We start from the raw sequence: 19,673 nt of genomic DNA, 5'->3' as shown, positions 1-19,673 counted from the left end.
TTATCTCTATTTAAATTCAATTATAGAAACATTGTAATGCCATGGTTACTCCAAGACCGTTACTGTGAACTTTAAACAGTGCTTAACTCGCTAAACGAGTCATTAGGTTATAAATGTGCGTCTAGGTGTTATTAACAGGCTAAGGTGAAAAATCTCGATCAAAAGGAATGGATATATTTTATTTAAAACATAAAACTATACATGGGCCCATAAACGTTTACAAAGTTATTTACAATCCAAAATGGTAATTACAGTGTAAAAATTAAAACCCGCCGACCTAAGCGGCAAAATATAGGGTTAACCCCTAGTTCCTTTGAGAAACACCTTGGTCGTAGTGGTCAGGCGGCTGCATATGTACACTTCACCACCTAAGCTCTCCACTTAAGGCTGGGTGAGGTTTTCATTCCCTCTACCTGCACCACGTATCACCCGTGAGGCAAGGAATTTAATATGCAATCAATGTCCACGTATAGAGTACTCAACATGCCTCATTAATAACCATGCATGTCACATACTGGGTCCAGCTTTCATACCTCTGGTTCGAGCGTGGAATAATAAAAGAACAAGCCTTGAGAACGATCAGTCCTTAAGTCCCTTAGCGCCGTCACCTAGTCATAACCAAATAATATACTCCCATCACTAAAATGAGTAATAAAAGTTCCCAGACAATGACCTAACCTCCGGGACATTGAATCCTACTAAACCAGGTAGTAGGAACGATCATGAGGCCTAAGGTTCGAGTTCCCACTGTTAAAACAACATTCTAGACACATTTTCCCTTAAGCGTCGCGGCCCCTCCCTACTGAGCCACAGCCCGCCTCCCAAAAACAGAGGCGCCAGCCTCCACTACCTACACCACGTGTCCTAGACAGCCTCCCAAGTGACGCGGCCCCAAGGCCCTTCAACACCACCTCTCTTCTTCACTAAACATGGGTTGTGGCGCAAAAGAACAAGGTCGCGGCCCCACCTGGAGCCCAGCCAAAAACCTTCATTTTTCCTCTTCTAAATCATTCCAAAAACCTACTCAAATATTTCTAAACTTATATTTTAACCCAAAAACCTCATCACTACCTCCACCTCATAAAAACCCAAGCTTTGAACCATTTAAACCTACCTAAAATAACCACTTCTATAATTAAAATCCAAAGCTTAAAAACTAACTCAGAAACATAGCAAACCAGAAAATCTCAAGCTAAAACCTTACCTCGGACTTGAATTGAATCCTCTTCAATGGCTGAACGCAAACCTAAACCCTCAAGCCTTGCTTCCCTAGCTTGAATCCTCAATTGGAGATTAAAAAATTTAAAGGAAAGGAGAAGGAAGATATGATCGTGGAGGAGGAAAGAGCTACTCTATTTTGCTTCAACTTTCTATAGCCTTCTTTAGTTAAATATATCCCTTGGTCAAAAGACCAAAATGCCCCTAGGTCAATTTAACTTCTTAACAGCCCCCAAGGGCAAAATCGTCCTTTCCCCTCAAATCCCGTTAATCATAGCTAATGTCCTCTAATTCCCATTACTCCCAATATTCTCAAATAGTAATTAAATTGTATCCCATTACCATTCAATTCCCATTAATGTACTAATCATCAAATTACCCCTAGATTCAACCCGAGCCCGATAGCTCATGCCAAAGATCGTCTCATGCCAAATAGCTCGAAAAAATCCACATTATAATGTAGCCTCGTCCATAATTCACCAACATGCATGAAAATATGCAAATATGCCCTCAACGGGGCAAATTACCAATATGCCCTTATAATGAAAAGTGGACCCACATGCATGCATTTATCATCATATAATAATATAATTCACATAATCATGCATATAATCATTTAATGAAATAATAAATCAATTATGGCCCTTCCAGCCTTCTAATCCAACCATTAATCCTTATTAGGGATTTTGGCGCATTACAACTATTCCCTCCTTATAGAAATTTTGTCCTCAAAATTTACCTGAACAGCTCGGGATATTAATTCTGCATATCTGACTCCAGCTTGCTTCCTCGACCTTTCTGTTCCTCCATAATACCATAACCAAAGGTATCATTTTATTCCTGAGGACCTTGTACTTTTTGTCAAGTATCTGGACTAGTTGTTCCTCATAGGAGAGATCTGCCTCAATCTCCAGATTTTCGTAGCTCAAAATATGAGTCACATCAGATACATACCTCTGAAGAGCTGAGATATGAAACACATTATGCATGACCAACAATGCCAGTGGTAAGGCCAACCTATAGGCCACTTGACCAATCCTCTCTAGGATCTCAAATAAACCTACAAATCTAGGGCTCAGCTTTCCCTTCTTCCCAGACCTTCTCACCCCTTTCCATGGCGAGACTCTAAGGAAAACATAGTCTCCAACTTCGAACTCCACATTTCTGCGTTTGGGATCTGCATAACTTTATAGTCTACTTTGAGAAGCGAGCATCCGAGCTCTAATCTTCTCAATGGCCTCACTGGTCCTCTGAACTACCTTAAGACCCAAGTATCTCCTTTCTCCTGTCTCATCCCAATGAATGGGAGATATACATTTTCTACCATACAACATCCCCTAAGGTGCCATCCTAATGGTAGACTGATAGCTGTTATTGTAGGAAAACTCTATCAAAGGTAGATACTTACTCCAGGACCAACCAAAATCCAGAACACATGCTCGCAGCATATCCTCTAATATCTTAATCATCCTCACAAATTGTCCATCTGTTTGAGGATGATAAGTAGTATTGAACTTCAATAGTGTTCCCATGGCCTTCTTTAAACTCCCCTAGAACTTGGAAGTGAAAGTGGGGTCCCGATCTGACACGATCGACCTTGGTGGTCCATGGAGGTGCACGATCTCTCTCACATAGAGATTTGCATACTAGTCAACTGTATATGTAGTCCTCACTGGTAAGAAATGAGCTGACTTGGTGTAGCGATCAACAATAACCCATATTGAATCGTGTTGACCAACAATCCGGGGTAACCCCAACACAAAATCCATCGTGATGTCTTCTTATTTCCACTATGGGATGTCTAGAGGCTGCAATAACCCTGCTGGCCTCTGATGCTAAGCCTTGACCTGTTGACATGTCAAGCACTTAGCCACATACACTACTACATCCCTATTAATCCTCGGGAACGAGTACAGCGATCCCACATCCTGATACATCTTCGTGGTGCCTAGATGCAAAGAATAAGTTGTAGTATGAGATTCAACCAGATATTAGACCAAACTATAAAATCTCAAACTAAAACCTTACGTCAGACTTGAATTGAACCCTCTTCAATGGTTGAACACAAACCTAAACCCTCAAGCCTTGCTTCCCTTGCTTGAATCCTTAATTGGAGCTTCAAAATTTCAAAGGAAAAGAGAAGGAAGAGATGATCGTAGAGGAGGAAAGAGCTACTCTATTTTGCTTTAGCTTTCTATAGCCTTCCTTAGTTAAATATATCCCTTGGTCAAAAGACCAAAATGGCCCTAGGTCAATTTAACTTCATAACAGCCCCCAAGGGCAAAATCTTCCTTTCCCCTCAAATCCCGTTAATCATATTTAATGTCCTCTAATTCCCATTACTCCCAATATTCTCAAATAGTAATTAAATCATATCCAATTACCCTTTAATTCCCAGTAATGTACTAATCATCAAATTACCCCGAGATTCACCCCGAGCCCAGAAAATAGAGCTTAAAAACTAACTCAAAAACAGAGCAAACTAGAAAATCTCAAGCTAAAACCTTACCTCGGACTTAAATTGAATCCTACATGGAAATCCATATTTTTGCATTTGGGATCTGCAAAACTTTTCTGTCTACTTTGAGAAGCGAGCATCCGAGCTCTAATCTTCTCAATGGCCTCACTGGTCCTCTGAACTGCCTCAGGACTGAAGTATCTCATTTCTCCTATCTCATCCCAATGGATGGGAGATCTGCATTTTCTACCATACAACATCCCATAAGGTGCCATCCCAATGGTAGACTGATAGTTGTTATTGTAGGAAAATTCTATCAAAGGTAGATACTTACTCCAGGATCCACCAAAGTCCAGCACACATGCTCGCAGCATGTCCTCTAATATCTGGATCATCCACTCAGATTGCCCATCTGTTTGAGGATGATAAGCAGTATTGAACTTCAATTGTGTTCCCATGGCCTTCTGTAAACTTCCCCAAAACTTGGAGGTGAAAGTGGGGTCCCGATTTGACACGATCGACCTCGATGCTCCATGGAGGCGCACAATCTCTCTCACATAGAGATCTGCATACTGGTCAACTGTATATGTAGTCTTCACTGGTAAGAAGTGAGCTGACTTGGTGTAGCGATCCACCACGAAATCCATCGTGATGTCCTCCCATTTCCACTTTAGGATGTCTGGAGGCTGCAATAGCCCTACGACCTCTGATGTTCAACCTTGACTTGTTGACATGTCAATCACTTAGCCACATACTCCATAACATCCTTCTTCATCCCAAGCCACCAATACAATAATCTCACATTATGATACATCTTCATAGTGTCTGGATGCAAAGAATACAGAGTAGTATGAGATTCATCCAAATATCATCCCTAGTCAGAGTATTAGCATGAACAACATTTGGGATGAGCATGAACAACTAGTCCTGATACTTGACAAAAAGGACAAGGTCCTCAAGAATAAGATGATACCTTTAATTAAGGTATTATGGAAGAACAGCAAGGTCGAGGAGGCGACCTAGGAGCTGGAGTCAGATATGCAGAATCAATATCCCGAGATGTTCAAGTAAATTTTGAGGACGAAATTTTTGTAAGGAGGGGATAGTTGTAATGCCCCAAAATCCCTAATGAGGTTTACTGGTTGGATTAGAAGGCTGGGAGGGACATAACTGATTTATTATGCCATTAAATGATTATATACATGTTTATGTGAATTTTATTATTATATGATGATAAATGCATGCATGTGGGTCCACATTTCATTATAAGGGCATTTTGGTAATTTGGCCTGTTAAGGCATAATTGTATATTTTCATGCCTTGTTGGTGATTATTGATAAGGCCACATTATAATGTGGATTTGTTCGAGCCATTCGGCATGAGATGATCTTTGAATACTAGTTAGCAGTTTGGTCATAACGGGGTTAATTTCGGGGCTCGGGGTGAGTCTCGGGGAATTTTGGTGATTAGAATATTACCGGGAATTAGAGGGTAATGAGATATGACTTATTAGCATTTGAGAATATTGGGAATAATAGGAATTGGAGAGCATTAATTATGATTAATGAGACAGGCGAGAAAGGACGATTTTTCCCTGGTGGCTGTTAAGAGTTTTACTTAAGCCTAGGCGTATTATTATCTTTTGACCAAGGATATATGTTAACCATAGAAAGTTATAGAAACTTGCAAAAATAGAGTACATTTCCTTCTTCTCCTAACCAGTTTTTCTTCTTCTTTTCTCTTTGAATTTTTTAGCTTCATTTGAGGAACCAAGCTAGGGAATCAAGCCGTGAGGGTCTAGGGTTGTGTTCCACCATTGAAGAGGGTTCCACATTGAGCTTGATGTAAGATTCTAACCATGGAAACTCTGGTTTTATACTCTATTTTCATTTGGTTTTCAGCTTGAATATTATATTGAATAGTTGAGAATTGATGGGTGTTTTTGGTAAAGATTGATTGGGTTATGATGCCTAGGACTTCTTTGTTTAGTTTTTGGGATCTTTTGTGATTTTGGATGGAGTTTGGAATCAAGTTTTGAAGGTTGGAAAGTGGAGAAATTGAAGGAGGGAAAAACCAAGGCGGATCAACCTGGTCCTAGCGCTAAAGCACCCAAGGGAGGGAGCTACAGTGTTGTCCAGGGCCATTTATCCCTGCTTGTAACGCCTAGATACTAGGGGGGCAGCGTTGCCCTATTTTTCCAGGGTCCTATTGTGGGCACTTTTGAGGGTTTTTGGCTTGGGGTTTCAATTCCTAAGGCTTGGGATCGAACTACTAACCATTTTTGTACAATTCGAGGTCCCGAGAGTGAGGTTTAGGTCAAGAACTTTTTATTGTTGATTTTCATTGATGGAAGTAAAATTTGGTTATGACTAGGTGATCGCTAAGGAATCAAAGGGTCGATCATTCTCAAGGGTCGTTCTTTTATTAATTCTCGCTCGAACCAGAGGTAAGAAAACTGCACCCCATATGTGACATGCATGGTTATTAAGGAGGCGTGTTGAGTGGTATATATGTGGACATTGATTGCATATTCAATGCTTAGCCTTCTTGCTTATGTGTGAATGGAACTGACCTATGAGTCAAGAATCTGCAATGGTGTCAGTGTTGATTTTGAAGTTGTGACTTATTAGTCAAGTTCGGCAGTAGTAATGAGCACTAGTCATATGGTATTGGCTTATGAGTCAAGAACGGTATTAGCGTGATTAACGCAAGCCAAAAATATTAGATCTAATCGACAGAAGCATTATCGTCATAAGCATGAAATGCTTGACCGATCTTAAGTTCGATGAAAAACAAAAGCACTAGTCTATTCTAATGGCTAGTTACTTAGAGTTAGGGCTAGAAGACCGAGGTGACTGCATCGTCACATGGCTATGGGTGTTGAGCCCAAGTTCGTGACTCACACATGAGTCACTTATCTGATTCAAGTTTGTTACTTACTCATCAGTTACTCACTCACACATCTCTGGTTTAAGTTTGTTACTTACTCATCAGTTACCATCTAATTAGGGCTACATGCCCTATCATGATTATTAGAATCTCAATATTATCTGATTAGGGTTACAAGCCCCAGCATAGTTACTAGAATCTTGAAGTGATATTCACTTATCTGTTTAGGGTTACAAGCCTAGTATGATTATCATAATCATCAATTGATATTGTATACATGCAGTAATGAGTTTTCTTGCTGAGCCTTGGCTCACGGGTGCTATGTGGTGTAGGTAAAGGGAAAGAAAAGCTCACCAGCCTTGAGTGGAGAGCATAGGTGGCGTTGTGTACATATGCAGCCGCTTAACCACCACGACCAAGGTGTTTCTCAAGGGAACTAGGGGTAAACCCTGTTTTTACTGCTTAGGTCGGCGAGTTGTAATTTTTACACTGTAATGACCATTTTGAATTGTAAATAACTTGTAAACACTTTTATGGTCCCATGTAAAGTTTTATGTTTTAAATAAAATATATCATTTCCTTTTGATTGAGTTTTTCACCTTAGCCTATTAATAACACCTATATACACGTTTATAATGGTTTACAGTTCACAGTAACGGTCTTGGAGTAACCAGGGCGTTACACTATAAACTTATACTATGATGAAATAATCAATGCAGCCAGTTAGGCAGTGAAAACTAAACCTCTTGTCGCCTCACGGTCCAAGATCAACAGATATTCACCCTTATTCCACAATTATACAGATATACAAATGGATATATGATCACAACATTTAGCATTTAACATGTATCAGTTAATAATTCACAATGAACAATACTAATAATTATATTATAGCAATATCAGTACTAATAAGCACGTTCTTGCTTATGATGCAGTAGTCAAAGCCCATCCTTATTAACATATCACATGTAGACATGTAAAGCATTTATATTCTATTTAAGTAGTTAAACACATAACCACATAAATAGTTACTAAACCATGAGTCGAGCTTTTCTTCAGTGGTAAGTGTACATGCTCAACCAGTCTACAGGAACCCTAAACCTTGGCACGCTCTGATACCATTTGTAATGCCCCACATCACTATGGTTGCTTCCTTGAATGACGATTGGCCCTGCAAACCAACACAAGTCTTTTTAGTGTGCTTTGTCCTCACTCGCACGCTTCCTGGGAAAACTTCCCAAGAGGTCACCCATCATGAGACTACTCCAAGTCAAGCACGCTTAACTTTAGAATTCTCATGTGATGGGCTACCGAAAAGAAGATGCATCTTGTTGGCATAGATAGTACCCATCAATCCATTTAAGCCTTCTTTAACTGTGTAGTCCCATACCTACACAGTCTTAGAATATTCACACATGACCTTCCCCAAGCAATGTGGGATTGCATAACTTTTACCAAGTCTTCCCCCTCTATGGATCAAAGCATTCAGACAGTCACAATCACCCTTCCTTAGGGGTCTGATGTCCCCGTCGACAACACTTCCAGCTGGGTTAAGGCTCTGTTACCAAGCTGTAACTCCCTGGTTACTCCAAGACCATTACTGTGAACTTTAAACAGTGCTTAAATCGCTAAACGAGTCAATAGCTTATAAACATGCATCTAGGTGTTATTAATTGGCTAAGGTGAAAAATCTCGTTCAAAAGGAATTTATATATTTTATTTAAAAAATAAAACTGTACATGGGCCCATAAAAACGTTTACAAAGTACTTACAATCCAAAATGGTCATTATAGTGTAAAAATTACAACTCGCCGACCTAAGCAGCAAAATATAGGGTTAACCTCTGTTCCTCTGAGAAACACCATGGCTGTGGTGGTCAAGCGGCCGCATATGTACACATCACCACCTAAGCTCTCCACTCAAGACTGGATGAGCTTTTCTTTCCCTTTACCTATACCACATAGCACCCATGAGCCAAGGCTCAACAAGAATATCTAATGGTAGCCATAATTGATTTCCATAATAGTGTATTTTTTTTCCTTCTATGTTGCACCATGTGCTTGTCTTCAATGATTCATGTTTTAGGAGAAAATTTTCTATATTAAGATGTTCACAGCCATTGTAATTTGATATATTAAACATGTTAACAACATCATTAGATTATGAATGAACAAAACTTTAGCAGTTTTTCTTGTTTCTTATAATTTAAACAATTTTTCACTAAAGTTGAAGCAATAATCAGGAGACATATTGATGTCAATAAAATTCATTATGTGTTTCTTTCATTGTGCTTATATTGCCAACTATGTCAATTTTGTAATGTTGATGGTTTTTTTCTTTCCAGATCTCACTTCTTGCGACCATTGTCTTGAGCCCAAGCTATGTCAACAATGACTTTGGTAATAACTATAATAAATTTATGATGAAGCAATTCAAAAGAATCATTTGTTTAGTCTATGCTTCTAATGATGATTTTATTGGAATACTAATCCATGGTTGCCTTGTCTCATTATATCTTTCCTCTCTAAAAATGCAGGGAGCAAGAAACAATTTTTTTTTCCATGCAACATGCACTGATTCAGGTTTCAAGTATGGGTTTTTCAGGGACAACAAGTGTTAGTTACATCCATTACTTGGTAACTGATGAGGTATAATATGATCAAATTCTAATAATTGATACTTGATTTATCATTTTGGGATCTTGGTTTTTAATAAGGCTCTCTATTTGTTTTTAGTTTGTCTCACTTTTACTGTTATTAGATTTATTAGGATTCTATATTTGTGCTCAGTTCACAGATGTTGGAAATTAAAAAAAAATTGGACTATAATTGAGACCAACAACATGCACAATTTGTTACAACAACCCTGAAATTTGTTCCATTACTTGGTACTAAAAACTAACATGTTTTATACTCTTAAATTATCGATTTTCAATTTGAATAAAAATTACTATAAAAATTTATGAAAAATAGGAACTACAAGTCGAGGAAAATGAGAAGACCTTGTTTATAAAATGTAGGAAAACATTTTGCTGTAATTGTTGATTTTGCAAGGAGCACAAATTGACTTTAAAATCATTGAATTGTAATATTTTTTTATAAACCGTACTTTATAATTGCAATATTTATAGCCACATGTACTTTTTAATTGCATATGCTTGTGCCATCTATGTAAAAAATCAACATTCCCTTCCAACTAAATACTTTTTAATTGCATATGCTTGTGCAATATTTATGCTTAAAATTCATGTCTATTGTAGATTGTATTCTAGTGTTTTTTCTCTCTTTTACTTTAGAATTTATCTGTTTGTTTGTGGAAAAATCACTGCTTCTTGGCCTTTTCTTTTTTGATGGGCCTTTTCTATAATTGCCATATATCTTAACTTCTTATTAGTTTTGATAGGATTTTCTTGATTTTGTTAGGATTTTCTTGATTTCTATAATTCTTTCATGGAAATTCTTTTGTTAGAGTGCAATATTGCTTAATTGAACTATTGAGACACTTAACTATGGAAAAACAATCGCTATTTTATTTGAGCTATGAAATCATATTGCTCAATTTACTGTGTTATCATTCGAGAAGGAAATTATATGAACTAGAAATGCCATATATCTAAATTTCTTATTAGTTTTGATAGGATTTTCTTGATTTTGGTTCCTTTCTTATAAGGTTGCATATCTTATTTTCTTATAAATTTTTTTTAATTTTAAATCTTACAGCAGTAAAAAAGTAACTAGTAATGATTTCTTTTTATTTTCCCCTAAACATATGAGTTATTTAGAGTTTGGTATTTGGTATTTGGAAATTTTGGAAGTTTCTTTGTTCTGATGTAATCCTTATTTCATGTGTTTTGGATTGTAGAGATCTTTCAAACAACATTGGTGGTTCAATACCTCAACATTGTAAGTTTTTTTTTCCGTTGATATCTCAACATTGAATGGCACAAACCATTATTTATGTTTGTGTCAAGCATTCATCCTCAAGTTTATCAGTTTTTGCTAAAAAAATATTCATATAGGTATTTCTTCTCTAATAATTGACTGTTATTTTCACAGGAGATTAGAACACAATAATATATCAGGTGTCATTGCTCAACTATCTCAGCCTTACTGTAATGTGAGTTCACTACTCACAAATTTTTGTTTCTTTCATTTCCTATAATGTAGTCTTCATGATAGAAAAACTCACAGGAACTCTTTTATACAAATTTGAATTGACCAAATCTGTGTAGAAATGTATCTTACAACAACTTAGCATGCCTCCTGTATATTATTAGAATCGCCTGTAATTTTTGAGTATGTACTATTGCTTTGTGTGACTGGAACCAAGTAATTTTAGTTGTGTTTCTTCTCTTAATTTCTCTGTTATTTTTCATTTATGCTTTCATGCTACTTCTTTTGTGTTAAATCTAAGTGTTTTAAATCATGGATTTGGAGTAGTTAATCCTCAGCGAGCCACAGAGTTTAGTTGTTTGGGCTTGTGGGAAATTTGTCATGTTCTGCATGTCATTATCTTTTGTAGCATTTTTGGCTTGTTGGTCTTATTTCTTCTATGACAGACTTTGTATTGTTATGTTTTCTTATTTTGATGAATATATATGGATACTGCCTTAGACTTTTGTGGCATTTTTTGCTTGTTGGTCTTTCTAAGCAGATGGAAAGAGCAACAATAGAAATAGAAAACAAAGCATAAAAAACAACAAGATGCACATAAAACAGAAAGGAAAAAATTGGCAACAGGTATTCACACTTAATAATATTTTATCTAATTTATTTTCTAGTTTTATCTAAAATCTTGGGTTATGGATAGAAGTTTTTATTAACATTTGGATATAGTGGGAATGTTTATTTAGGACTAAATTCAGATTTTTGGTATAATGTTTTCTATTATTATAGTTCTTTCAATAAAATTCTATACTATACACATATAAAAATGCATGTAATTTTGCTTTCATTTTAGTGGCTTCATTGGATTTTATATTGGAAGGAAACTTTATTTCCAATAGTTTGCAAGAGGTATCTTCTCTTACTTGTGTTTTTGTTATAATATTATGCAAAAAAACTAACTTCAGACACAATTCAAGTGTTAGAATACTGAATTTATTGTATGTGAAACTCAAGTGAATATAGTAGGCTGGCGGAAATTTCTTCGGTACCTCTTCTACTGCCTTATCTTTAAGGGTTTCAGTTGCTCTCAATGACTTGATTTCACTGTGAGCAACTCCCAACTCCCTTTCTTTTTCTGCAAAATGATGGAAAAAAATAGTATCACTATAAATGCCTCTCGGTTTACTTACAGGGTTGTATGAACTCATTATTAACTTGTTAAAACAGTAAAATACAAATATACCGATACATATTGATATACATTCACTGTATTCTCTTAATGGCAGAAAGTTGTTTGACAAGTTTGATTTTATTTGCATTGTATTCTCTTTTCTTATTTATAGCTTTGGTAAGTTATAGTTTATATGATAGTTATGGGACTGGCTTTGCATTCACTTGTTATATTATTTATTTATTTTAGTTTTCATCTTGCAGTTGTTCCCAAGCTTTGTTTGAATCTTCATTTTGTTTTCTATTATGCTTATATATATTTGGATTTCTGAATTCTATTTTGTTCATGTTGATTATAGTCAGTAATGATTTGGATTCACACAACCGTAGTTGCTGATATATTAATTAAAATGTGGATTTCCTTGTAATTCTTTTTGGAATTAAGATATGGATGAATATGAATCATATGGCCTTTTTTGCTGTTATGTTAGTCCAGTAGTGGCTAATGTTTATTTTGCTGTACATGTTAGTCAACTTGGTGCTGCAGCCCAAAAATATCAAACAACTACTCAAAATGCTTCTTCCAATCTCACTTCCATAGATGCAAAATAACTGTAATATGTAGGTTTCTGTACAGTTACCCATATAATAAATGTCCTGACTGGATTTAAATTCTAATTACATTTATGCTTGCCTTTCAGATTTCTGAAGTGGTTAATAGTATGAAAGACTTGATTGATTACAGTCGAGAAACAGGGACAGGACCTATGGGTAAGTTTAATGCAACTTAATCCTATTTAGATTTAATTATCTATTATTTTTTTTGTATGCATAATTTTTTAAAGTTGAGATCTACTTTGGATTAGCTTACTCCACTTTTCTTTTTATTTATAAATTAAGCTTATAACAATGTGCAAAAATTTGGTTGTTGAGTAGAAAGTTTATTATTCATGTTATGTCCCACTTGCATGTCACATTTCCCTCTCTTTTTTTAAATAAATACTGTCCAATGATTTGTGTGAAAGTTAAATAGCTTGGGAATTTGAGTCAGAAAATGTCCTCGTGAAATTTATCTGTGGTGCATTGATAAGTTTTAGATAACTGCTATGGCCAACTCTATTTCACAAATGTTAATGTTAGTTTACAAGTGAAGTTGCACTAGTGGCCAACTCATCAATTTTTTTCTTGGTAAAAAGGTCAATCTTTATACTCCAACAAAGGATCGAACGAATAATTTATTAGCTGTCTAACATGAGTGACTCTCCTCCACATAATTTAATAATAAATAAACAATAAAAATTCATCCAGGCTTCCCTCCCAAAACATTGACATGATATTGTACTCTCTCAATGTCTTTTAATAACTTGAGCCAACCAAGTTTGTTCAATTATTGGATTAGATTTCTTATGAGAATAGTTTCATTCTTGTTAGCATGCAGTTTTATATTTGTTGCTTATCTTTCTCTATTTATTTTTCAGAGAGTTTGAACAAGTTCCCTTGAAGGACTAGTACGCCATCTTGGGTTCATAGTCAAGCACAACAATCTGAAGAACAGCTACAACAACAGCAACAATAGCATCAGCAGCAACAACATCATCCAAACTATAGTTTGAAGTAAAAAATGTATAAGATTATAAAACTTTATTATGTTATGCTTTCAAACTTAAGTTAGAACTAATATCTCATGAAGTAGATACATTCATGGTTTGAATTAGTTATTGTTTAATGTAATACTTATGGTTTATCAATCTATTAATAATTACATTTTATGATTAATTTTGTTTTTTCTTATCAAAATACAATAATGAAAATCTTTTAATTAAAAAAAAACCATATAAGTATACTTATCAAAATAAAATTTAAAATATATTATCCACACTAAAGTAACAAAATTTTATTATTATATGTTACGATTTAAAAACATATTATAAGTGTAACAGATCGTTATGATTTATATAATATAACAAACTAAAAATGCTATCAAAATAATCAAATGTAACAGTTGAAAAGTGTTATGCAAAACATATAAGATTAAATTTCAAATTTATAACTAAATACTCTAACTAAATGTTATTATTTGAATATTATAGCAACTAAAAATGTGTAATAGTTTAATATAACATCGAACATAACATTCGAATATTGTTATAGAAAAGACAGGACTATTAATAACAGGGGCTATGTTAGCATTTTCTAAAGCGTTATCAATACTCCCTATTAGCAGTTTTTAAGTGTTATGAATACTGTTTTTTCTTGTAGTGAAACTTATTGCTGCATGTATACAATATCAATTGATGATTGTGATAATCACACTGGGGCTTGTAGCCCTAATCAGATAAGAGAGTAATGAGTCACTCTCTGTGTAGGAGACTAATGAGTCACACTCTGGATAGGTGACTAATTAGTCACACTCTGTATATGTGACTAATGAGTCACACTCTGTATAGGTGACTAATGAGTAAGTCACGAACTTGGGCTCCGCACCCTTAGCCATGTGACGATGCAATCACGTAAGCCTTTTGGCCCTAGCTCTAAGTAACTAGCCTTTAGACTAGACAAGCGCTTTTGTTTTCATCGAACTTAAGGCCGATCAAGCATTTCATGCTTATGATGATAATGCTTATGTCGATTAGATCTAATATTTTCGGCTTGCGTTAAACACGCTAATAGCATTCTATAATCATAAGCCAATACCATACAACCAGTGCTCATTGCTACTGCCGAACTTGACTAATGAGTCACAGCTTCATAGTCAATATTGGCACCATTGCTGATTCTGACTAATAAGCCAGTACCACTCACAAGTAAGCAAGATTGTTAAGCATTTAATATGCAATCAATGTCCACATATAGAGTACTCAACATGCCTCATTAATAACCATGCATGTCATATACTGCGTGCAGTTTTCTTACCTCTGGTTCGCGCGTGGAATAATAAAATAACGACCTTTAAGAATGATCAATCCTTAAGTCCCTTAGTGGTCACCTAGTCATAACCAAATAATAAACTCCCATCAACAAAATGAGTAATAAAAGTTCCCAGACCAAGAGCTATCCTCCGGGACATCGAATCCTGCTAAACCGGGTAGTAGGAACGATCCTCAGGCCTAAGGTTCAAGATCCCACGTTTAAAACAATATTCTAGCCAAATTTTCCCTTAAGCGCTGCGACCCCTCCCTACTGAGCCACGACCCGCCTCCCAAAAATAGAGGTGTCAGCCTCCATAACCTGCACCACGTGCTACGCCCACCCTCCCAAGTGTCGTGGCCCCAAGGCCCTTCAACACCACCTTTCTTCTTAACTAAGCTCGGGTCGCAGCGCACAAGAACAGGGCCGCGGCCCCACCTGAAACCCAGCCAAAAAACTTCATTTCTCCTCTTCAAAATCATTCGAAAAACGTACTCAAACATTTCCAAACTTATATTTTAACCCAAAAACCTCATCATTACCTTAATCGCATCAAAACCCAAGCTTTGAAACATTTAAAACTACATCAAATAGCTACTTCTATAATCAAATTCCAAAGCTTAAAATCTAACTGAAAAACAGAGCAAACTAGAGAATCTCAAGTTAAAACCTTACCTCAGACTTGAATTGAATCCTCTTCAATTATTGAACACAAACCTAAACCCTCAAGCCTTGCATCCCTAGCTTGAATCCTCAATTCGAGCTTCAAAAATTCAAAGAAAAGGAGAAGGAAGATATGATGGTGAAGGAGGAAAAACTACTCTGTTTTGCTTCATCTTTCTACAACCTTCCTTAGTTAATCATATCCCTTGGTCAAAAGACCAAAATGCCCCTAGGTTAATTTAACTTTGTAACAGCCCCCAAGGGAAAAATCATCCTTTCCCCTCAAATCCTATTAATCATAGTTAACGTCCTCCAATTCCCATTACTTCCAATATTCTCAAATAGTAATTAAATCATATCCCATTACCCTTTAATTCCCAGTAATGTACTAATCATCAAATTACCCCGAGGCTCACCCCGAGCCTGGAAAATAACCTCTTTATGACCAAACCGCTAACTTGTATTCAAAGATCGTCTCATGCCGAATAGCTCGAACAAAGCCACATTATAATATGGCCTCATTCCTAATTCACCAACATGCATGAAAATATACAAATATGCCATCAACGGGCCAAATTACAAAATGCCCTTATAATGAAAAGTGGACCCACATGCATGCATTTATCATCATATAATAATATAATTCACATAATAATCAAGCATAAATCATTTAATGGCATAATAAATCAATTATGGCCCTCTTGGCCTTCTAATCCAACCATTAAACATCATTAGGGATTTTGGGGCATTACAAACATATTCTAGGTTGTCTTATATTAATTTGTTTAATAGAAAATTTACATGAAAATAAACAAGATCATGTATAAGTTTTTTGTGCCGCTGTCGCCGAGCTCCTGCGTCACCGTCACCGAGAAGAACCTTTCCTCTCTAATAATCCAAATGACCTAGCACCTTCCTACCCCTTCTCTCTTACCCTACTCACCCTTCACCACATTCTAGCACGTCCCTAAAAGAGTTAGGTGAACACTCCTCAACTTCTACCTCATTCTATTTACATCTCCTAGTGTTGGAAATTTATGGCTTACACACTGTAAATCAACAATAAATAATAGCAATAAACTCAATAACAAAAACTCTATAGACTAATCAAGAATCACATGCATAGTACGAAGGCAAATCTTGAAAATTCAAAAATTAAATCATAAACTAGAAAATGACATAAAATGGAGAGTGAAATTACTCCACCTAGATAAATGGAATCCTCACGTAATATATAATATATCTATCAAAGATAAAATCACAACATATAATGGCAAACTCAAAAACAAAATAAAAATAGTCTGTCTCAGATAGTTAGGATTTAGAGAAAAATAACATTTGAATTGAAAAATTAAGTCTTCAAACTTGGAGGAACATCAAAAGGCTTATAAATGAGGAGTATTGCTGTCCAAAATCTCTATTTCAATCCTTCCCAAAGGTTCTTGAAGCTTCACCAAGATGGAATGAGAAGTGGGATTAAACAAGCCTTTGAAACTCACATAAGTCAAGCAATATTCTTGGTAGGTTTGTGCAAAAGTTTTTTCCGAACCGCCCAAACCAAACCAAAAAAACTGACAAAAAATGCATCCCGAATAACCCTAAAAAAATTCATACCGCTCAATTATTATATTGGGCAATTTGAGAATTATACCAACCCGCCCAATATAACTCGAATAAATCGATTAAGAGTTTTTATTCTTTATTTATACATACATATATTACAAAATATATTATATGTAATATTAAATATTATTTTAAAATTTTTAACAATGAATTTAGAATATTGTTTTAAATTTTCAATTTAGAATAATATGTCTATGTTTGGAAGATGTATACTATACTTTTAGTTTGTTGAATCTAATTATTTGAACATTTTTCTTAAAAAAACTTAAGAATGGTTTGGGCAGTTAACTCGACTAAACTGTCTAAAACATTGGACGAGTTAAATTCTTTTTTTCTTGATTGGACGGGTTACAGATGGATTTTTGCAACACGATTTTTTATATTTGGTTGATTAAAATATGTTACAACCCAACCAAACTGACCAATGAATACCCCTAATTCTTGGTCAGTTTCTTGGAGGAAATGAGTGATCTTAGAGAGCTAGAGAGAGTTGAAAATTGTGATCAAGGATTTACAACTCTAAAAGAGTCCTTTTATAGTGTAGGCGTAGTCATTAGGCTCAACCATAAGGATTAGAACTTTTCAACACATCGTTTGAAGTTAAAAAATATATAATTGTACGGAATAGTCAAGCGACATGTCGCAACATGACTAGGTGACATGTCGTAACACTGTTGGTCAACTATTTTAAAATTGAACTTGATTAAATCCACATGCTCTCAAACTTTTTTGGCATGCTTAAATACCTCATTGTATCACTTTAGACCCACAAAAAATCAATTATAGATGCCTACAACAAAATCTCATATTTTTACTTCAACTTAAGTGAAAATCGTTTACTATTTTACACCACATTGTGTGAAAACTTAATCATTATATTTTATAATCTCAACACCAGCTTCACACACACACACACACACACCATGCTTCCATTTACACATCCTACTTTACGTACCACCTTCTACTATTTTCTAGCTTGTTAAGTCACCCACTCTTTAACACCCAGACATCCTTTTTTAATCCAATTTAAAAGGAAAAATAGCATTTTGGCCCCTAGGTTTTTTCCAAATACACGATCGGCCCTTGCATTTAGTTAAATGAAAATTCAACCCTGTGTTTTACAAAATAGATCAAATTGGTACCTTAGACTCAATTTTTGTCGAAATATTTTCAATTAAAAGATTAATTCTTGAGTCGTAGGTGATGCAATAAGTTCAAAGAAGCGGAAAAATTGGTCAAGGAGTTGAGAAGAAAATATTATATTTGAAAATAATTTGATAAAAATCGAGTCTAGGGTAACATTTTGATCTATTTTGTAAAACACGGGCTCTAAATTGTCATTTAACAAAGTATAAGGGCCAATAACTTAGTTTGGAAAAAAAAACATAGGCTAAATTAGTATTTTCCCAAATTAAAATGATAAAGTTTACCTAATAGAATATGCACAGTCGACCACCATAACCGTAGGCACATACACACATATAAAAAAAATTAACTCCCAAAATGTGTCATTTATCACTTTTTACTTAAATAATCCACCTGCTTAAGAGAAATTTGAGTGACATTTAAATGGATAAATATACATTTGAAAACATAACTCAATATGTGTAGCATAGAATTAGAAAAATGCTACATTTAACACACTAGGTGTTATTTCCAAATTCGTGGTTCAACAACATTACTTATATTTTTATACCATTATAATTTACACATTTTAATGCCTACAATTAGTTTTGGCATAATTTATATGCTCAAAAATAAAATTCCAAAACCCTTCCCAATTAGAGTTTTCTCTTAAATTTACAAATTTCTTTGGCTAAGAATATACATACCCTCATCATAGGTATAAACATATATTACAACACAATTACTATTGAATGATTAAATGGTGTTTGACACTTTAACTAAAAAACAGTTTTTTGTTTTTAAAAGCTAAAAACTGTTTTTTGAAAACAAATTGAGGTGTTTGGCGTTGTTTTCAAAAAACAGTTTTAAAAACAAAATTATAAAAAACAGAAAATTTTAAGAACATCAAAAAGTTGTTTTCTGTTGTTTTCAAAAAAAATTTGTCTATATTTTTTTTTATCACATCACTTTTTTAATTATTATTATCTAACATCATTTATTGTCACATCATTTTCTCTGTCATTAGTTTCTCTCTCTTTATTTTGTCTCACATCACTTTCTCTCTCCTCATTTTCTCTCTCATCATTTTTTCTCTCTTCCCATTTCCTCTCTCATCACTTTTTTTCTACTCACTTCTCTCTCTCCACTTTCTTTCTCATCACATTCTCTCTTGGATCAATTTCTATCTTTCCAATTTCTATTTCTTCAAATTTTCTCTCCTTACTTTCTCATTTCTTATTTTTCATCATTTTTTCAAATTATTTTATCTCATTATTTATTACAAATTTTTAAAATATTTTTCTCTTTGTAAATATATTTGTTAATTTTTTATTTAAAATTTTAAAAAAAATAAAACTAAAAAAGTTTTTTTAGAAAACATTAACCAAACACTTCTTGTTTTTTGAAAACTACAAAAACAGTTTTCTGTTCTCAATTCTGATAACACAACTTTGAAAACAAAAAACTGAAAACAATGACAAACAGACCCTAAGTTTCTGTAATCGTCAATAAAC

Source organism: Humulus lupulus, chromosome 5 (genome assembly GCF_963169125.1).
Source record: "Humulus lupulus chromosome 5, drHumLupu1.1, whole genome shotgun sequence".
NCBI classification, from domain to species: Eukaryota; Viridiplantae; Streptophyta; class Magnoliopsida; order Rosales; family Cannabaceae; genus Humulus; species Humulus lupulus.
Note: the sequence above shows the minus strand (reverse complement) of the source record.